Source organism: Manis pentadactyla, chromosome 5 (assembly GCF_030020395.1).
Source record: "Manis pentadactyla isolate mManPen7 chromosome 5, mManPen7.hap1, whole genome shotgun sequence".
Taxonomy (NCBI): domain Eukaryota; kingdom Metazoa; phylum Chordata; class Mammalia; order Pholidota; family Manidae; genus Manis; species Manis pentadactyla.
Window position 1 is genome coordinate 169276896 of NC_080023.1, and position 20888 is coordinate 169297783.

The window sequence follows — 20888 nt, forward strand, 5'->3', positions numbered from 1 at the left end:
AAGATGGCTGTATTGAAAGGATTCAAGGGATTTTGTCTTTGCTTTATAATTGGAGTCAGGATTTCCCTTCAAGTTACCCATTGCAGATGCAAAACCTCCCTGGGTTCCTCTGTCCGAAAGGCCCGTTAAGCTCTCTCTCGCTGGGCTGGCATCTGGCTTTTTAAATCCTTGTCATTTTTATGATTATAATGATTATTACAACTTGTCCAGTGAATGGGCTTTTACAAAGGCTGAGAGCGTCTTTAGTCAAAAAGGGAAAAAAAATTGATTGAAAACGGTTAGTATGCTGGAGGCACCGTTGTGAATTTTTGGCGTTTTAAGTCCCCCCCAAAATGGTCATTTTTGTATGCATCACCAGAGGCATCCTCTCAACTAGTCTTGGAATGTTAGTTTCAGAAATGGAAGCTTGCATCTTGAAAGAAAACTCCTAAATAACTTTTAGAAAGCCGATGTCTTTGTGATTACAGTGGGGAATACACTCAGGCATGTGGGGATTACCTTGGTGGGCAAGAAAGCAAGGAGATTTTTCAGCTCTTTAGTTTGTAAAATCAAAACCTACACTGGCTGCAGCTGATAGGAAAAAAAAAAAACATACTAGGATCCCAAAGCCAGTTAGCAGCGATCACTTTACCAGGCCAGATCCAGTTGGTTAAGCCCCTCTGAATGCAACACTGAAAGTGGCTTCCTTAGTGAAATCCTTAACCACCCAATCAGTCAAACCATCTGATAACCGCTTATCTTTTCTAATGCGATTGAGATTCTGTTTGATGCCCCTTCGCATTCCAATTGCAAAGCTCACCTTAGGTAAGCACCTTGAGGAGAAAAAAATATTCATGGGTCTCAGCTTCTGCATTCATGGAATTTTCTCTTCACAATAGAAGGAAACATGTTGAGCTGGGTTGGGGTAGGGTGGGGTGTGGAGGTAGTTGAAAGTCTGAAAGGGAGGGGGGCCCAGGGCTCAGTTGGCATGTAGTGCACACACACAAAAAGGCGGAACTCTGTATTCTGGCTAAATGGTTGAGAAACGATCAAAAGAAGAAGACTTTCATGATGTGTGAAAATTATATGAAATTACATTTCCATATTTATTAAGAAAATTTCATTGGCACGTAGCTCCCCACCTCTGGAGCTAAAATAGTAAAGTGAGACCAAGAAAACCCACCAGAGAGGGAAACATGGAAGACGACTAGGCTGCTCTATTCTCCAGTTCTAGCTATCCAACCAGGCAGGAAAAATGGAAAATGTGTATCAGCAAAGATTTCCAGGACTACCATTTCCAGCTTAAGACCAGCCAGTGGCTGTTCCTGCCCAGCCAGTGGCCTGAGCAGCGGGAGCTGCAGGCCTGGCTTCGGTGGCCGGCTGAGGGCTGCGGTCTTCACTAGGGAACCGCTGGACACAGGGGCCACAATGCGCCTCCGACCTGTCTGTGACCTTGAGTTGAGGATAGTAGGTGTGGGGGCCCCAGAGGCCGCCATTCACCCTGAGTCCTCCGTGCTCACAGCCTTTTTGCCGGTGGCCTGCCCTTCCTTCTCTGTCTCTCCAGGATCTCTGTGGAAGTAGAGACCAGGCATGACCTTCCATGGGTGTTCATGGGAGATGGTGCCATGCCTGTGCACGTAGCTTCCCAGGCCAGCACCTCACCGCATCAGCCCCGCTGAGTGAGCCCTGCTGCACGGACAGCAGTGTCCGCACGGCGCCGAGGAGGGTCAATGGTACACAGAGCGATGGCAGGCAGGTTCACTCAAGGGCCTCTGTGAGACGCTGGTGGTCAGCCCCGGGATCAGTAGCCACCAGAAGTCTCGGCTCCCGAAAGGCTGCCTGTGTCTGGCTAGTGAAGGTCCCAGGGGTAAAGCAGCCAGCAAGAGGAGGGGCTCCAGTGACAGCAGCCCACATCAGCACAGAGGATACAAGGGCCTCACATGCAAGGCCACATGCAAGGGGCTCCTGGCCCATTACATACTCGGTGCTTCCTGCCATAGAGGAATAACGGGCTATGTCAGGCTTATTAAGAGAAGGTATAATGTACACACAGTCAGACTATATTTTATTGACCATTTAAAGGATTTCTTTTGAGGGCAATATTTTTTTTTACTGTATTTTTTACTTTTCACAATGGCTTCAAAACCAGATCTCCACTTAAGATGCAACATCACAAATTATACTGCTATAATTTATAGATACTAAAATTACCCAAAGCCACAGACCATTTTCCTTTCTTCTACCCTATCCTGACATATAATCAGACAGATCAACCCATGAGAACATCTCCTGTCAGTCTCAGCACCTAGAGAACAAAGATCTTAGTTTAAAAATGGAAAATTTAAGTAGCGTTTTAGAGCTTTTGCCTGAGTATCTTGCCTACTGGGGCTTCATTCTGCCGAGTCATGGCACAAGTGAACCAAGTGTTAGATATGAGAATAAACTGCAATCGTGAAAAACTGGAAACAAACTCAATGTCCAAGTAGAAATGATTAAATATGTCACTGTATATCCATACAAAGAAAAGTCACGGGATGGTTAAAAGAAAAAAAAAGAAAAGGAATGAAGTAGGAAGTTTACATATGGATGTACAAAGTTATCTAGACCAGTGCTGTCCAATAGAACTTTCTGTGCTGATGGAAATGTTTTCTGTCTGTCCAATAGGGGAATCACTGGTCTCATGCAACACCTGAAATGTGTCAAGGGTAACTGAAGAACTGAAGGTTTAATTTTTTATTTAAATTAATTTATTTACATTTAAATACATGAGACCCATGCTAATGTACTAGATGGCACACATCTAGAAAGTACTGTTTAAAGAAAGGGCTACTTGAAAAATAATGTGAAAGTATGATTCCCTTTAAAGACAATAAATAATATAGGTTAACTTGTGCATTTAAAAAGGTCTGATGGACAGAGAGGTAAAGTAACCTCCCAAGGTTGCACAGCTGGCTCGTGATGGGACTAGAGCCTATCTCTAAAATGTGGGCTCCTTGCTTGCTTCCCCTCAGGATAGCAATTATCAGAGAGCTGGTATCTTGCACTTCACATATAGCAATGCCTTTAACCTTCGCAAATGGTGAAATCTGTTACAGATGAGGAAACAGAGACACAAGGAGCTTAAATAACTTGCCAAGGTCACACAGTCTGTGAGTGGCAGGGCCTGGATATGAATGACAGTGGCCACTCCTGGACTTGTACGTATGACCTCAGTTCTCTATGACTTCCACAGATGGGACAGTGTACAGCTGACCCTTGAACCACGCAGGTGTTAGGAGCACCAGCTCACCTCCCCCACCCCCTTCTCCAACCCTCCCGCCCCTCCTCCTCATCCCCACATATTTTGTACATTACGTGTACTACATACTATGTATTCTTACAATAAAGTGAGCTACAGGAAAAAAAATAAATAAAAAAAAAAAATAAAAAGGTCTGATGGAAACTATACCAAACTAGTAATATTAGCTTTTTATGTATGTTGCAGACTTCCACTTTTAATACCACTGTATTCAAACTATTTGAATGTTTGTATAATGAATCATTTCTTTTGAAATAAAAATACATAAAAATAAACCCCACCAAACCAAACCAAAAACTCTGAAATTTCAAACCATTTCAAGCTAAATGAACAGGGAGCATGGTTGCCGAGCGAATGCGAGAGAATCTGCTGGAAGATTCGTCAGAATTTCAAGTGCCCTGAGGAAGAAGAAGGGGCTGCCAGAGTTGAAGCCAGGCAGCTGGGACTAACGGGCTTTTGGTGGGTGGGTTTAGAAAATAAGGGAAAGCTGAAGGCTGATGTTCTGCTCTTCTGGTGGGTTAAAAGTCCCAGGACAGTGTGTCCTCTCGCTCTGTGCCCCCAGTGCTTGTCACAATGATGAGCACAGAATCGCTGGGCAACAGACGCCAATGAAAAAATGAGTACCAGGAATTCCACATCCATGTTTAAACACGGTCTTTGTTGGAACCAATATGCACTGAAGTTTTTTTGTTTTGTTTTTTTAAAGAATACACTAAATATAAAAGGAGGCCAATGCTTTCTTTTCCCTTACAGTTGCCACCCTGCTCCCTCCCAAGGTCTAATATCATATATGTGAATCAACATTGTAAAGACAGCCATTAGGGAGAAGGACCATAATCTCTATTTGCCTTCAGGATGACACAATTAAATACATTGACTCTATCTGGGACAGAGGTGGATCCAATGGCATTTGATTTGGGGAGTTTTCCTTAAACTTTAAAGGTAAATTTATTCTCCACGCTAACTCTGGCAGAGAAGTCCCAGGCCATGTTCTGATTGGCTCAGTGGGATCCCTCATTCATTTCTGAACCAATCAGGGAGGCAGTGATGGTAGCAGGAGTATGCAATAGAGTTCTCTGATTGGCAGATCTATGGGTGAGTGGGTGGGAATATGCAATAAGGCACCTTGATTGGCAGCCTCCCCGTGATGCCATGGAGTGTGGGAGGAGCTCTCCAAAGGAAGTAGGGTAGCCATGGAAGGAAAACCTTTCTGGAAGACAACAGCAGTCAATTTCACAACTCCAGGGGCTGCCCTGCTCATAGAACCACAGACATACATTTCCTTCTTCCTTGCATAAATTCCAAAAATGCTACTCAGTACCTCATGTTACTAGAGTAAAACAGATTTATCCAACCCAATAGGAGGCACCTCAGCATCCAAGCATCTTTGGGTGATGCGCCGTCCTCTGTGGCTTCTCAGGAGCTGACAGCCTATGGTCAAATGATACATTTATCTACCTCCAAATTATACACTCCAATGACATGTGTCCAGCCAGTATGTAGTGGTGTGGTGTACACACGTGGAGGCACAACCAGGAACAGGAATCCAGTCATCTGACAGATAATACTGAGTCCCCACTCTATACTGGATGCTTTGTTCTTTATCCCTCTGGGTCTCAGTGTCATCATCATAAAATTAACTCAATTCTTTTCAAGGATTAAGAGGCAAATGCACATCAAACATTTAGCATGGTACCTGGCCCCCAGCACACACTCCATAAACAATAGCTGTTATTATTCCATCATGCCTGTTGTCTCTCACTTAGGTAGCCACTGCGTTTTAATATACTGCACTTTGTGTGGAACACCAACAAACAAAGACTCAGCCCTTCCCCTGTGGGAAAAAGCAGCCAATTTGGGAAGGCAAGGGTCTCTCATTGAACAGGAATAATTCCAGGAGGTGGATTCTAAGGCACATCTCAATTAGCCATTCCCCATTCCCAGCCACACAGCAGCATCATATTAAGCCTCTCAGGTCTCCTCCTTTAGGAGACTGTTCCTTCCCTCTCACAGGCTCTTTGGATTCCCAGAAAGCAGTCCCACTGTTTTTTAAACCAAACAGGTATTACTACTGGTAATTGGCACACTCAAAAAATATAGACTGAGTCCCTGCTGTGCATCAGACATGGTCATGAGCAAAGGGGAAGGAGAGTGATCAAGTGAGACAAGGAGTTGACATCTGGATAGGAAAGAAGGACAGCAAATACACAGAGAGAAACAGAATACGTCTGAAAGTGACCCAGGCATGGGGAACAAAGCATGGTAAGTGGGGAAGGGCTTGAAAATGTCTGATCACCTCTCATCATGTCCATTGCTACCACCTTTGTCCAAGATGCCATCCTTTCTTGGATGTTGGGATTTAGCAGCCCCCAGTAACGTGCAGTCAGGACGAGAACCAGCACTTTAGGCAAGTGAATCTCAAGTTAGTGTTTCTCAGCAAATCCAAAAATCACTTAGAGGGTTTGTGCAACCATCGGTTGTTGGGTTGCACCCCCAGAGTTTCTGATTCAGTAAGTCTTGGGTGGGACTCAAGAATCTGCATTCATAACAAGTTTGCCGAGGTTGCTGATCTGCAGCCACATTTGGAGACCATGGCTTTGAGCGGCCATTGGAGTAGTTTCCAAGAACACTAGTTGTGTGTGAGCATGTGTAACAAATTACTGTGTGGCCCATATTCCCTCACTAAGAACAGACCCTGCATAGCACTGGCTTTAGTCCAGTTTTAGAAAGGCTTCCTCTTGCTCACATCAGGACAGACACAATGTGAATTCAGATGGGAGTCATCTGGGTTGGCCAGGGGTGGGAAGGGAGCTTCACGGATGGGCAAGTTCAGACCGTGAAAAGCAGGAAGGGGACAAAGGCAGCTTTCCCAAGTCCCAGAGGCAGTGACGGGGTGAAGAAGAGGCCTGTGAGAGTAGAGTCCACAGAGCAATGAGATGGGCAGGGAGAAGACCCCAAATAGCTAACAATTACCCCACTATGAAGGACCCAGCTTGCCAGGAACTTAACATACCTGTGGCGAAAATGGAAAAGCTCAAAGCCAGATAGTTCGCTTTGCCCTTGACCACCATGTCCCAGCCTCAGTGGGGTCAGGACATCAGTCCCCTTACATGTGAGATGTACACCTGCCCCGTGATGCGGAGTACCCAACCTGGAAAGTGGCTCATTAATTTTTGTTTGTTTATAAAGTAGAGTGGATTCAAAGTCATCGCTGCAAAAGCAGGACCCACACTCACTTGTGTTCACATTTTTTCTTCCTTTTTTGGGGTATGTATACAGTTTGATGTGTTTTACCACATGTATCATTTTGTATAATCAGGACTCCAATCAGGATACAAACCGGTTCCATTTGCGCTCCCCCTTTACAGCTACACCCCCTCCCGGCCCTAAGGAAATATTGTAGCTGGGCCTACAAGTGGGGAGTAAGAGAGCTCAGGTGTGAAGACTGAAGTTCTGTGGGCTAAGAGACGCAGCAGGTCAAACACACACATTATTTCAACCTCAATGTAAGACTGAATCAGGACAGCAAATACCTTTCAGTTACCTTTGCCTACCAGGAGGGCATGGGGTGCTGAGGGACTAGAGGGACAACCCCCAAGCCAAAATTAGGCACCCATGAGTACTATGCGTTAGATCCAAGATGCTCCAATTTGAAATGTTTATACCATTTGCCTCTGTTGAACTGTGCTCAGAAACACCAGAAGCCATGACCTCCCTATAAATGCATCGGGTCTTGGGGGAGATAGAGATTAACAGTAGAAGAAAAATGATGGGGGGGTTGTCTGGGTATTTATGTAAGTGCTTAGAAATCCCTGATTGATCACAAGTTGAAGCTATACCAGAGGGCTTCGAACACAACAATACTGGAAGGAAGCAAGTTAATCATCAAAGAGAAACTGGGGAAACAACTTGGCGACCCAATGGTGGGAGACCCTGGACTGGCCGGGGGAGAGCCTTGAACAGAGGGGCAAGAGCAGGGAATGTGGGGGGCTGTCAGGACTCTCTGTGTCCTGATGATGGTGGTTACACAACTTTCAAAGTGTGTTAAAACTACACAAAGTCCATAAAAATTTTTAAAAATAAAAAATCTACTTAGCCTTTGAATATGATATTACAGCACTTTGCTAAAACATGGTATACACACCTCTGGCTGTACAAGGATGATTTAAAACCATATATAGCTGAACACTGGAATTATCTATTAGTTATGCATTTACATTAATTCATATTAGAATGTTTAACTAGTTTATCAAGCCTATAATTTCAAGAAGACAATTGCATAAGACAACAATGTGAGTTGCTTTAAAGGAAAATACGAAGTAAATAATCGTATAGGTGTTGTGTACATACGGCAAAATTTGACATTGGAGTATGTGAATAAAGTTGGAGAAACACTGTTCAAAGGCCCTGCCTTAATGGAGCTGATAATCTAGAGGATACAGAAAAACGTGTAGGGCTATGAAAAGAACTTCATGCAGTAGTAAAAAATTTGAAAAATGGTTACCGAATATATATTCAGAATGTCATTTTTGTGAAAGAAGCACAGAGTCATGCATAGGAGACTGAGTAAAGATATACAGCGTTAATACTGGTGATCTCTGAATGATAAGATTATGTGCCAGTTTTTATCAAGGTTATCTGCCTTCTTCAACATTTTATAGAATGAAATATATATTAATTTGCAATAAGACTGTATTCAAAAGGCTTTTTCTAATGGTAATCATTTAACCTGGGACACAAATATTTGCTTTATCCCACAATACGTACATCACCACGTAAAAACAGCAATATCAACATGACTACCAAGAATATGCTAATGAAAAAATAGTTTTTAAGATTCATCTTTTGCAATTCTTTTTGTCCGTAGGGTATATACATCTCACCAAGGATAAGAGACAAATTATTGTGATTTAAGGCTCTTGAAATCCTGCATAGTTATGCTACCAAGTAAATCTACAGTTAGGTTCATTTTTTAATTTTTAATTTTGTTTTCAAAGTTTAGGGGTTGCTTTTCTAAAAATGAATTTAAGTTTTAATTATGTAATATACTTAGATGGCACCAAACTAAAAGTTACTGAAGTAGTTTTTAGAGAAGGTTCTGGCCTGACTCCTCTGCTCTCTTTCCTCTTTGCTTGTCACTAACCAATTTAAATTTTTAGTTCATCTTCCCACTCTTTATTTTTTAATATAAGCCCAACATGTGTATGTGTTTGTATCTCCCCCTACTTCTTTTCTTGCTTTTCTCACATAGTGTGCCTTTTTGATCCCTCTGTAGTGGGATAGAAGGACAGATACTCCTCCCTCCTTTTTATAGCTGCATAACTCTCCTTTGTGTGGAGGGGCCCTGGTTTAATGATCTTGTCCACAACTGATGACTGTGTCCCTTTAGAAGATGGAGGAAAACTTCCCCAAAGCCCCTGGCAGGCTTGTTGTCACGTCTCATGGACCAGAGAGACCTTAGTCCATGATTGCACACATTGCCAGGCAGGATGCAGGGACCATCCAGTCCCCTGGGTCTGCAGAGAGGCCAGCCAAAGTGGGGATGGTGCTACCCAGGAAAGAGGTGGGCCTGGAAATTGGGGGGCACCAGCCACTTTCATCCTGGGCCTCCGTTTCCTCATGTGCATAAGGAAGGATCTGAGAGACCAGTGTTTACAAATTTTGGCATTTTAAGTTCTCCTCTTACTTATATGTGACTCATCTCATAATCACTTAGTCTTTGTCTTTAAATCATCTTTATAGTGACTCACGACTTTATAGTTAGCCTCATCCTTGGAAATGTCTGTAAAATGGTCTTATTGGCTTTTTATATATTTTCTAAAAGCTGTTAAAATACACACATAACTATTTAAATAAAAAATGTTCATCGGTGTACCACCTTAGATGATTGCACGGGTACCACTGGGGGGATGTACTGCCACTTAGGAAATCCTGAAATAAACAGGCTCTTAGGTTCCCTTCACATCTGCTCTCCTGTGATTTTTTTATTGAGTGGCAAAGAAAGGAAACAAACAAACAAAAAAACCCAAGGACAGTGAAAGAAGAAAGGTGGTGGTCCATGTGAGGAAAACAAAGGAAGATCAGGAAAAAAAAATCACTAAAAATGTAACATGGTATCCTGGATTGGATCTTGGAACAGAAAACAGGATATCAGTAGAAAACTGATGAAATTGTCATGAAGCCTGGAGGTTAGTTAGTAGTATTTCACTGACGTTAATTTCTCAGTTTGCACAAACTACCATGGAATGTGAAATGAGGGGGAAATTGGGTGAAGAGCATGTGGAAACTCCCAATGCTATCTCTCTTTGCAATTTTTCTGTAAAACCAGAATTATTCCAAAATAAACTTATTTTCAAGAGAGAAATTCAGAAGTTAGAATGATCTTTCTGCTTTTATGCTTCCATTGCTGTCATTAACACTAGCTCCTGAAAGGACTACATTGAAAATTTCCATAAATAGCGGAACAGTATTGGGATTAGGAAATTGCAATGTTAAATTTAGGTAGTTCTAGAGCAGAATAGAGATTCTCAAATTCAGAGGGCATGATTTTGATTTTTTTCTTTTTTTTTTTGCCTTTAGAGTTCTATAAAAGCTTCAGAGTGGCCTTGAAAGATTCTCCTTTGAGAACCCTTAGCTTCCAGGGCTTCTTCGAAGGCTGGTGAACCACAGGATCCCGGAATGAACCAACCCGTGGATACAGACCAGATAGTCTACTCTGTGTTCCCAGATCTATGAGGGGGAGTACTTCCCAAGAAAAGGATGTAGTCTCTTTGAAATTTGACCCTTTAAAAGTTGGGCTGGGTAGACATTAATAAGGAAGAATGGAAAGTGCAGATCAATAAGACACTGAAAATAAAACACACATTAGCATAGAGTATTCCCCATAACCAAGATTAATGCCTTTTTAAACCAAACCAGAGCACAAAGGTATATCTTTTAGGCTAATTGCCACTAGCAGATTGCAGAAAGAAAGAAATTGCCAGTAGCAGATTGCAGAGAAAAAGAAAGACAGGCTTGAGGGCAGGAAGGGGTGGGCAAAACCAATTGCGGAACTCCAAAGAGCTGGAGTGAAATGAAATAACCCCCTCAGTTATGCAGAGAATTTAACCAGCACTGAGCTTGGGTTTATTAGGCATGCATTTGAAATTTAAATATGTTCTGGGGACAATGCCTTTTTACAGCATGGCCAGGAACTTGCCCAATAGGAGCCCCACAAGTTCATTAACAGGAGGACATGATCAAACATAAAATAGCAGGCTAAGGGCTCTCTTTTCCCATACAGCTACACTAAAAAGACTTCTGTGGAATTCCAATCCTTTACCCGACACAACCTGTATCTAGGACTGTATTTACTCAAAGAGCCACCCTCCTCTCCTTTCAAATTTTATTTGTAATTAGCGATTACTTATTACAAAGCCAATTTGGGAGATCTTAATATCCTTGCATAGGGTGCTCTGCTTAAGGACTGCAAAACTGATATTTTTATTGGTGCATTCTTTTAGAAAAGAATTTAAAAATACACAGTCAGAGAATTGGTGGCTTGAGATAGTCCAAAATGCATAAATATTTCAAATCCAATGTGCACTTGTTTAAAAAGCTTTCACCTGTTTATAATCCTTCTGACGTACTACCTAGTGCTGAAGCAGGTGGAATCCATCACGTGATTATCGGGGTCCAGACCCAGGCTCCCTCCACCTTGATCTTGACCAAGTTACCTAACCTCCTGGTACCTCATTTCTTCATTTATAAAATGGGGTTAATAGCAAGACCTGCCTCATTGGATTGTTTTAAGGATATACATGTACATGCCATATGTGTGTGTATATATATGCCTATGCATATTGCATATAGCACAATTCCTATGTGATAGTTTATACATGCATGAAAGTATATGTAACACTTCAAGGAAAATTGTCAATAAATGGTAGCAACAGTTGTTTCAGCTTTTTTCTTAGATTGTGGCTAGTGAGGCTCAGCTGGGTTCCTAGTTTCCCCAGAGCTTGTTTGGCCATGGAAAAAAATGGGGTGTGGGGGTGACAGTGGAGAGACCAAGGAAGACAGGATGTGGCTGGAGAGAATGGGAGGATGGTCTCCACCCCTGTCTTCCTTGGCCTGGCAAAGCCCTTGCTCTGGGGCTAGGCTCTCAGCCCCACCCTGTTCCCTCCAGGGCTGATCCATCCTCCCAACATCTGCCCCCATCAAAGTTCCTAAGGTAATTTATCATAACCATGACCTTCCCCATTGCTCCTACCTGGGAAGACAGGCCAACAGCTCCGAGGAACCTCAATCTCCTACTGTGGTCCTGTCTTGGCTGCACCAGTGCCTAAGGACAAATCAGAAAGGCAAGTGTTAGCAATATTTCACTTTAAAGAGAATAACATGTGGCTGTTAATTAACATCACAAGCAAGATAATATTGGTGGGGGAGGCAAAACTTTTCCTCTGTCCTTGCAAGGTCAAGGTCTCCCCTGGATCTGAGAATTAAGATGACACAGAAATGGCTTGCGAGGAGCTCATCAGCTAAAAATGTCTGTGTATTTGCTGGCCACAGGTTTGGTGGCTTTGAGAGAGCCCAAAAGATAGGAATTTAATTCTTTATCATGCAATAGTTGAAGAACAAGGAGCCTCAGGCTGATATGGAGGTTCCCTGGAGACAAAGTCCCAGGTACTTTCTGTTCTATGACTCTGCCAACCCCAACATGTGACCCCCATTTCATGACCTAGGGTGGCTGTGCCCAGACAGGGAAAAGTAATGGTAGCATCCATATATACAGCCGAAACATGGAGTTCCAATCTAGAAGAAGCAGGGAGAATACACAGTAGGAACAAGCTTGCCTTGATCTGCCACACATGGTTGTACCCACTTTTGTTAAGTGTATCACAACTTCTCACAAAATTAAAAATAGCACAATGTGGTATGTGGGGTGATGGAGGTGTTGATTGCCTTGATTGTGGTAATCATTTCACAATGTATACGTGTATCAACTCATCACATTGTATGCCTTAAATATATACAGTTCTTATGTCAATTATACCTCAATAAAGCTGGAAAAACAAAATAGCACAATGTCATGGTCACATGTTTGTCACTAATATATCTTTCAAAACCCAGTTCAAATGGCACTTCTTCCATGAACCACTGCCTGATCTTCTAAGGGTTGAGGATTTCTTCCTACCGTTACACCACCACCCTTACCCCACTACCACCTTTTGGTCTTTCTCTAAAGTTAGCATCCTTGGCCATGAAGCTATGTGGCACCTCCTGCAGGAGGAACTCAAATTGCCGTACTTGCAGGCAAACCCATCTCCTGAGGGGTGGGAGCTTGTCTGGTGTGTTCCTGGCTCCTTGCACAAGCCTGATACACAGTAGGTGCTCAATGAATGTATTTCAATGACTAGATAATGCACTATGGGAGTATACCTCTAGTAAGGTTCAGCTGAAAAGGTGACATTTGAGTTGGGACTTGAAGGAAAAGATGGAACAGATAAGAAGATTTTTTTCCATAGTTAAACACTTTTTAAAGATGTAAGGTCTCCCACAATCTCCTCTTGATTTCTTGTTTCTGACAGCTCTATTGATAGAAAGAGAGAGAGAGAGACATAGATCTCAAGAACCTTTGGGGTGACACTTCTCCAACAGAAGTTTTTGGTTATACCTCCTCTGTTTTTGGCTATGCTTCCAAAGTTAAGAGCTCCTTGCTTTGTGGTTGCACAGCCCTGGATTCAAACGTCTTGCTAAATCTCAGTTTTTTTAACCTGGACAGTAAGGAGAACAGTGATATGAAATGCAGTGTGGTGAGTGCCGTAATAGAACCAGTCCCCCTGTGACTCATCAGTCTTCGGGGGCATTGACCATGTATTTCTCACTTCCTCATTGCCAGCACCTAGAGCGGTGTCAGTGTTTGTATTGCTTATGCTGTGTAACAAATGACCCAAACTTGAAGCCTCAGTTCCTAATGACACAGACCTCTCCACGGGGCTAGTTGAGCATCCTCACAAGATGGCCCTGGCTTTCCCCAGAGCTAGAGAGCCAAGGGAGAGGGCGGGCTGGTAGCTGCCATGTCTGGGTCTTTTTTTAAAAACTCATTTGATTCACATTTATTGTGGTAAATGACATGATTGATCTGATTTATATCATGTGAAGTAATTTTTTTCTGTTATATATATTTTTCTCTTGTAAATACATAATTTTCTTTTATTATTTCTTTTATTCACATTCCATAAAATTCACTCTTTTAAAGTTTAAATTTGGTGGGTTTTTTTTTTCAGTAGAGTCATCAAGTTGTGCAAGCATCACTACTGTGTCATTCCAGACACACGTCTTTTAGGACTGAGTCTCTAAAGTGACACACCTTCATTTCTGCAACATTCTGTTGGTTAACTGGTTGGCCCTATGGAGTGTGGGAGGCAAGAGTCTCCTGGGGACTGTCTTGGAGCTAGTTACCACAGGGCTTGGTATATCATGAATGAATGAGTGAATCTGAATGAGTTCACTTGGTATATCATGAATGAAGAATGATTTTGTTAACTGGAGGGGGTAAAGCTAGAGGCTAGAGGAGGCCAACCCTCCTCCCTTGTTCAATTCAGCGGTCAGTTCTCACACGTCATCCTTGTCCTGCCAGCAGCACTCAACACAGTACATCCCTCCTGGAATGTTCTGGGCTTCTGGAACGTCACGCTTGTGTGGTTTTCCTCCCAGATCACAGGTCACTCTTCTGTCTGTCCCTCTGGTTGTCCCTCATCTCCTGCCCTTTTCACGCTGCAGTGCCCGGAGCTCAGTCCTGGGACTCCTTACTTCTCCTTGACCTCTGTTCATGGTTTCATGCAGCCCCAGGGCTTTAAACACCAACGGTCCACTAGCAGTGCCCCAGCTCACACCTGTCCAAGAACTCCATGTCCAAGCAGCCACTGCCCTCTAGACGTCTCCCCGTAGGCCCAGAGAGACTCTCAAATGTAACGTGTTCAGACCTAACTCCTAGTGTCCCTCAAACGTGCTGTTCTTACAGGATTCCCAGCTTGGTTAATGGCAACCACATCCTGCCACTTGGCAAAAAAAAAAAAGTGGAGAGTGGAGGGGTAGGGGGACTTCCTTGCCTCCTTCCTCTGCTGTCACCATGCAATCCAGCCATTTGTCTCCACATTCAAAGTGTGTTCCTGAGCTGACTACTCTCTCCCTCTCCAGCGCTCCCAGGCTGCTCTGAGTCTGGGTGAGGTGTTGGCTTCCTGGCTGCTCTCTGGGTATCTTCTTCTGCCCCTCCATGTCCCACACAGAGAAGGCTGAGGGATTCTGTGAAAATGCAGGTCGGTAACATGGCTCCTGTGCTCAAGATGAGAGATGCCAGATGCCAGATCTCCACAATCTCCCTGATACAGTCCTCCTCACATGCCCTTGCTAGCTCCTCTAGCCACTGGCCTTCTGGCTCCACAAGTACCACAGGCACAATCCCACCTCAGGGCCTTTGCACTGGCTGTTCCCTCAGCCTGGAATGCTTTTCCCCAGGTATCTCCATGCCTCCCTCCCTCCCCAGTTCTGTCTTCCTTCAATTTACCTTCTCCATGACCCTCACTGACCTCTGGATATAAAATGGCAATCCCTACCCACCAATTCTGCCTGCCCCTCTACTATTTTTATCCGTCGCTCTTACTGCTGTCTAACAAATTAGATGTTCTACTTAGATTGTTTTGTTTATAGTTTGTCTCCTTGTCACCCCCCAGTGTGAGTGCCATGAAATCAGGGAGTTCGCTTCATTTACAGTTCTATCTCCTGCCAGAATAGTATCTAGCATGTGATAGGGCTCAGTCATTATTTGTTGAATGATCAGTATCAGTCTGCTTTGCTACTATCTATTTCATCCCTTCTACAATATTCAAAGGAAGGAGCGGTGTGCAGCTTTGTTTAATTCTGTGCTTGATGCATCATGGCTGTTCACTACTTCTGTTGGCTGAGCCTACATGACCCTCTGAGGGCTTCTGCTTCCCTCTCCACAACATGAGAAGTGAAGCAGCCAATCAGAAAGCTCAGTCCTGCCAACAGAGGCAGCCTGTCCTTGGCCCGAGCCAGTTAACTGTAGCCACAGGTGAAGCCAGGACTACCGTGGCCAGACCCTCACTTTGCCAAAGGAACCAGCGATCTGAATTCTCATGTGAATGCACCTACATATTAAATGTGAGCAAATAATTTGACATTTTCAAAAATCGACTCTGTCGCCATCAAAGTAAAACCACCCCAGCACTTGGTGGCTTAATGCAGCCATCACCTATGTAGCTCACGTCTTCCTGGCTAGGGCCGCTCAGCTGACCTCTCCAAATCAAATAATCCTTCTAGAAGACACAGATTAGAATTAACACCACTGGCAAGCGGTGAGCTTTTGTACTGAAGTAGGAAAACACCACCATCCCAGAAAAGGTTGGCATGAAATTAAGGTGACAAGGAAGAAAGAGTCATGAGCTACTGGAAAAATCACTCCGCTTAATCTCCAGGAAGTGACTGTCAAAGCATTAGGAAGGCGCCTGTGCAGACACGGAGAAGCCTGGCTGAAATAGCCAGGCGGTGTTGGAAACAAATTCATATTGCAGGTGACATGCCCCAGGGCAGCCAGCTGTGGATGTAGTAGCGATTATATTATATGACTGGGGATAAATAATTGACCTGGGGGCAGGGGATGATGAATAGAGTGAAAAGAAGCCTGAAATTGTAGTGAGCCCGCATTTACTTTTGAGAATATAATCAGCAGCCATCAGGGTCACAAGTCACTTCCATTTTTTTGGAGACTCTCTGTATGTGTGTATGTGTGTGTGTATAACACACAGAAAAAAATACATAATTCTGTATAAAATATGTACAGAATATCTGTTATAAATTATGCACAGTATTTATAATACAGACTATTGTGTATATATTTATACTATTCTGTGTATGTTATACTTTATACAATTATATATAATATACAGCACTTATCTGTATACATACAGAAAAAAATATTGCCACTCAACTATGATGTATTATCAAAATTGTATGAGATCTTAACTGCATGCAGCTATAAATTGTAACTTAACACATCAAAACAGGGAAAAAGGGGAGAAAAACAAAACCTAAAAAGCAACACAATGAACTGTGCTACATTTAACATTATCTTCCACAGAAGATAATTTTTAAAAATGCTAACTGATCTATAGTGTACACTGTGGTCCAGTGATAAGACAGGAGTTAAAAACTGTATGAAATCTTCCCCAAAGGTGGAATATTGAACAGGACAACTGGCTCGATCTCTTAAAAAAAAAATTAAATGTCATAGGGAAAAAAGTATGGGGTAGGAGGGAGGGCTGTTCAGGATTTTAAAAGGGATGCTATAGGACATAACAACAACCCCATGTAAAGGAGGGTACTTGATTGGATTCGGGCTTGAATAAACCAGCCTTAAAGAATAGTTGGGGGAAAATTGTGATTGTATTTTAAAAAACCCTCCCTATTGTTTTAGAGAGACAACTGCAGGATTTAGGGACAAAATTCATGCCTATAACTTGAAATGCTCAAGGAAAAAGAGGTGTTGATGAAGCAAATGTGGCAAAATGCCAGCGACTAATATATGTGGACAAGATACATTGTCCATTGTCCAGATATATACACTTCTCCCTGTACTTTTTTGCATGCTTGAAAATTTTTATAATAAAAAGTAAAAACGGAACACAGAAACGTAGGAGTGTGTGAGGAATATTCGGTAATACATTTGAACGTAAAGTCATTTGTATTATAAACGAGGGTGATTTCAAAAAGCATAGGAATATTTTGAGGGAAAAAGGTGTGTGAGGAGCACGATCTTGCTCTGCCTTTCTAGTGTTTCTCTGCGACTCTGGGTCTGACTTCATTTCAAGATAATGTCAAAAGTCCACAATTTAGGCCCTTTGTGAATGTGAAGACAGGGTGGAATGGCTTCCTTGATGGCCCTGTGATAGCACCTGGTGGCCATTGTTCTTTTCCTCCTTCATTTTACTCAGACAATGATTCTGCCAGAACACATATATTTGAATGCCCCCAGGGACGCGCCTGACTTCTCATAAGTCCTTTGTTTATTTTTCAAAATAGGAGAGGGAAGGTGAGTTTGGAGATAAGGGATGACTCTGATTAACCAGCTAAACCATTTCTGTTAGTTCAAGTGATCAAATTTCACTGTATTATCTGTGATGTGAATAGTTAACTTTCCAGGTGGAGTCTTCCGTAGGGGAGATGAATTAAGAGAGTAAAAGAATAACCATAGACTTTTCCCCAACCTGGCCTCTCTTTCAGATTTTCTAATTGCCCTCTGAAATGTAGTATTTGGAGCTATAACTTAAATATTGAAGCTGGGAGGACAGTACTGGTCATGAATGTATGCCACACACAGACACCAAACTAATTTCCTTTCTGATGAAGGAATTTCTGAAGCACAAAAGTCCATGGATGTAGCATTTTACGGGCTTCCACACAATGAAAGGTCTGAGCAGAGAATCAAACATTCCAGCTTATCACTCAGATCCTAGATTTCTGCTTATCTGGAACAGCCTCAAATTTCAAAATGCAAACTTAGTATCTTGAAACACCAAAAAATTCCAAAAAGCAAGCCTTCAAGATTGGCTTCATTCTCACACTGGCCAAAATTCATTCACAGGTAAAGGAACCCAGGCTTATGGGTATCGCCAGAATCTTAGTGCTGACAATTTTAACTCTCAAGGAACTTCAAGAGCTGATGCGGATGGGTGGAAATAAACATCACCAAGGGGAGGCCACATTGATTAAAAATCTAAATGTCTGACCCGTCTCCATTTATCTGGTTTCAGCAGGCCTAGCGGGTGAGCCCTGTCAGTCAAGACTAACTTACAGTGGTAATGTTTTTAAAAACATGTGTTAATGAAAGGCCACAGAACGCACGTCTGCATATTTTGCTGTAGGATCAAAACCGAGCAACAACAGATTTGTTTTCTGAGAGAGACAAGTGAAGTTAACAGTTTACAAGCCTGACGTACCTCCTACGTGTTCAGGAAATCATTCTGCTAATGTAAAATTCAAACAAGGCAGAAGCAGAAATTTGTGTCACAGAAGTGATTCCAGCACAGCTAAAGCCTGGAAGTCAATTGATATTGTAGGTTCCTGTTGTGTAGTAAACACCAGAGGTCGGCAAACATGAGCCAAATTTGACCTTCCACCTGCTTTTTTGTAAATAAAGTTTAATTGGAAACCAGCTAAGCCCATTCCTTCAGGTATTGTCTATGGCCACTTTCACAGAGTTTAGTAGTTAGTTAAAGAAAGCCTATTCTGTAAAGCCTAAAATATTTACTGTCTGGCTCCTCATATAAAAAATATGCTGACTCGTTCTCAGCTAATGCCGTGACTCTTGGAGTAAGACAGGCCCAAACTGAAGATCCAGCCCCGCTTAGCTGGACGATCTTTAAATCTCAATCTTCTGCCTGTTAAATGGGGATAATAGAACAACAACAGCTAAGTTTACTAGGCCTTTTTAACGTGTCCAGCCATGTTCTAGCGCTTTGAATGTATTAATTCCTTTAAGTCCAAAATAACTCTACGAAGAACATACTATGATTAGCCCCATTGTGTAGGGGAGGAGCCAGAAGCACAGAGAGGTGAATTAGCTGCCCTAGGGTCTCACAGCCAGGAAGCAGAGGAGCTAAAACCGTACATGGTCATTTTGAGTATAAATGAGGTCGGGCAGGCAGGTAGGGCTCTTATCCCAGTGCCTGGAATATGGCAAGTCCTCAAAACATTGTAACTGACCTGGAGGGTTTTATGCTAAGTGAAATAAGCCAGGTGGAGAAAGACAAACACCGTATGACTTCACTTATTTGTGGAATCTAAAAATGAAACAAAACAAAATGAACAAAATAGCAGTAGACTCGGAGACACTGAGAAGTGACTGGTGGTTACCATGGGGGAGAAGGTTGGGTGGGCATAGGGAGGGTGAGGGGAATAGAGGGGCACAGAAAGTTCAATCATAATATAAGTTGGTCACGGGGATGGAAGTGCAGCGTGGAGAATACAGTCAATCTCCCTATGGTGACAAATAGAAACCACACTAGAGGGGGTGAGGGTTTAATAATGTGTGTAACTGTTGAACCACTGTGTTGCATACTTGAAACCAATATAATATTGTCTATCAACGATACTTCAACAACAACAACAAAAAACTTTGTAACTGTTGCTATTATTCATTTTGAACATGAGCCATCCGAAATGAACACATTAGTCGGTACCTGAGCTGACCCTTGGATCTCGACCTGGTGGAGTGTTTATGGAACTGACATCTTCAGGAGGGGCTGCTATCACGTCAGAATGGTGTTTGCTGTCCTGCAGAAGGTGATAGATGATTCGGGGTTTGCTTTCCTCCATCTCCGAGTTGTCAGGTTTTCAAACAGGATTTTGATGTTCTAGTATCTTCCAAAAAGTAGGACAACTGATAATGCCTTTAATGTTCTGTGGAATCTAAAAACGAAACAAAACAAAATGAACAAAACAGCAGTAGGCTCATAGACACTGAGAAGTGACTGGTGGGGAGGGCGACGGGGATAAAAATCCTCAATCATTAGTTGATCACGGGGAGAGGGTAGTACAGCATGGAGAATGTAGCCAGTGATTCTGTAACGTCTTCCTATGTTGACAGATAGTAACTGCACTAGCTGGGGTGAGGGTTTAATAATATGGGGAACTGCTGAACCACTGTGCTGTATTCTTGAAACCAATATAAGATTGTATATTAACTATAACTCAATAATAAATAAATAAATGAATAAATAAATCAGCTTTTGGGATTCCTTTATTTTCTTTCTTTAAAGAACTACACAAGTCACCTATTTGTTGTAGAAAATGGTGATAAACAAGAATAGAAAAACAATCTCCCATAATCTCATCATCTTGAAATGACCACTTGTAACATGCTGGTATTCTAGTAGGCTCATATATGTATATATATTTTATGCTTCTGCAGAAATTGCTTCAATAGGTCACCATGTAAAACATTTAAATAAAGGATGGTCACAGTGGTTATCTGGAGGATATACTGAGAGGTCTCTACATTGTGTTTTGCTGTATTGTTTCATTTTTTTTTTTTTTTTACAAACAAACCTAAATCTCTTTTTTAAAGTGAGGAAAACTCCAATGAGGATCAATTTTTAAATTTAAAAAAATGTAATGGTTACAGTGAATTCAGAGCAAACATTTAAAGTACCCATATCAGTTCCAAATATCTTTCTTTAGAAGGCAGGGCAGCCAGCATAAACATCCATACACTCCTGGGTTGTCTGGAAAGATCCATCATAATCTGAGTTTGCCCCATGAGAGGGAGTGGTTAGTCAGACTGTCCACACAATTTCAAAACAACTTGTCAGTTCGGTAGGGAAAAAAGAATCCAACACCAACCATCTAAGTCAATTCAGGGGAAAATGATCAGTCAATGATTTGTCATGTAATCCAAACAAATGGCTGAGTAAATAAATCTATTTTTTTATTAGTTATGCTTATATTGCATAGAGACAGTGTCAGACAAGACTTCTGGTAACAAAAGTCTGTGAAAATTTTACAGGAGATATTTCCATTTAATCCTTTTTGGAACCCACCCAGGGGTGAA

The 20888-nt window shown here is 42.3% G+C and overlaps 1 pseudogene; it reads right to left on the minus strand.

Annotated features, from left to right (window-relative positions):
* Positions 1–1281: 1281 nt before the first annotated feature.
* Positions 1282–19654, minus strand: LOC118920141 (40S ribosomal protein SA-like; annotated as a pseudogene).
* Positions 19655–20888: the final 1234 nt, after the last annotated feature.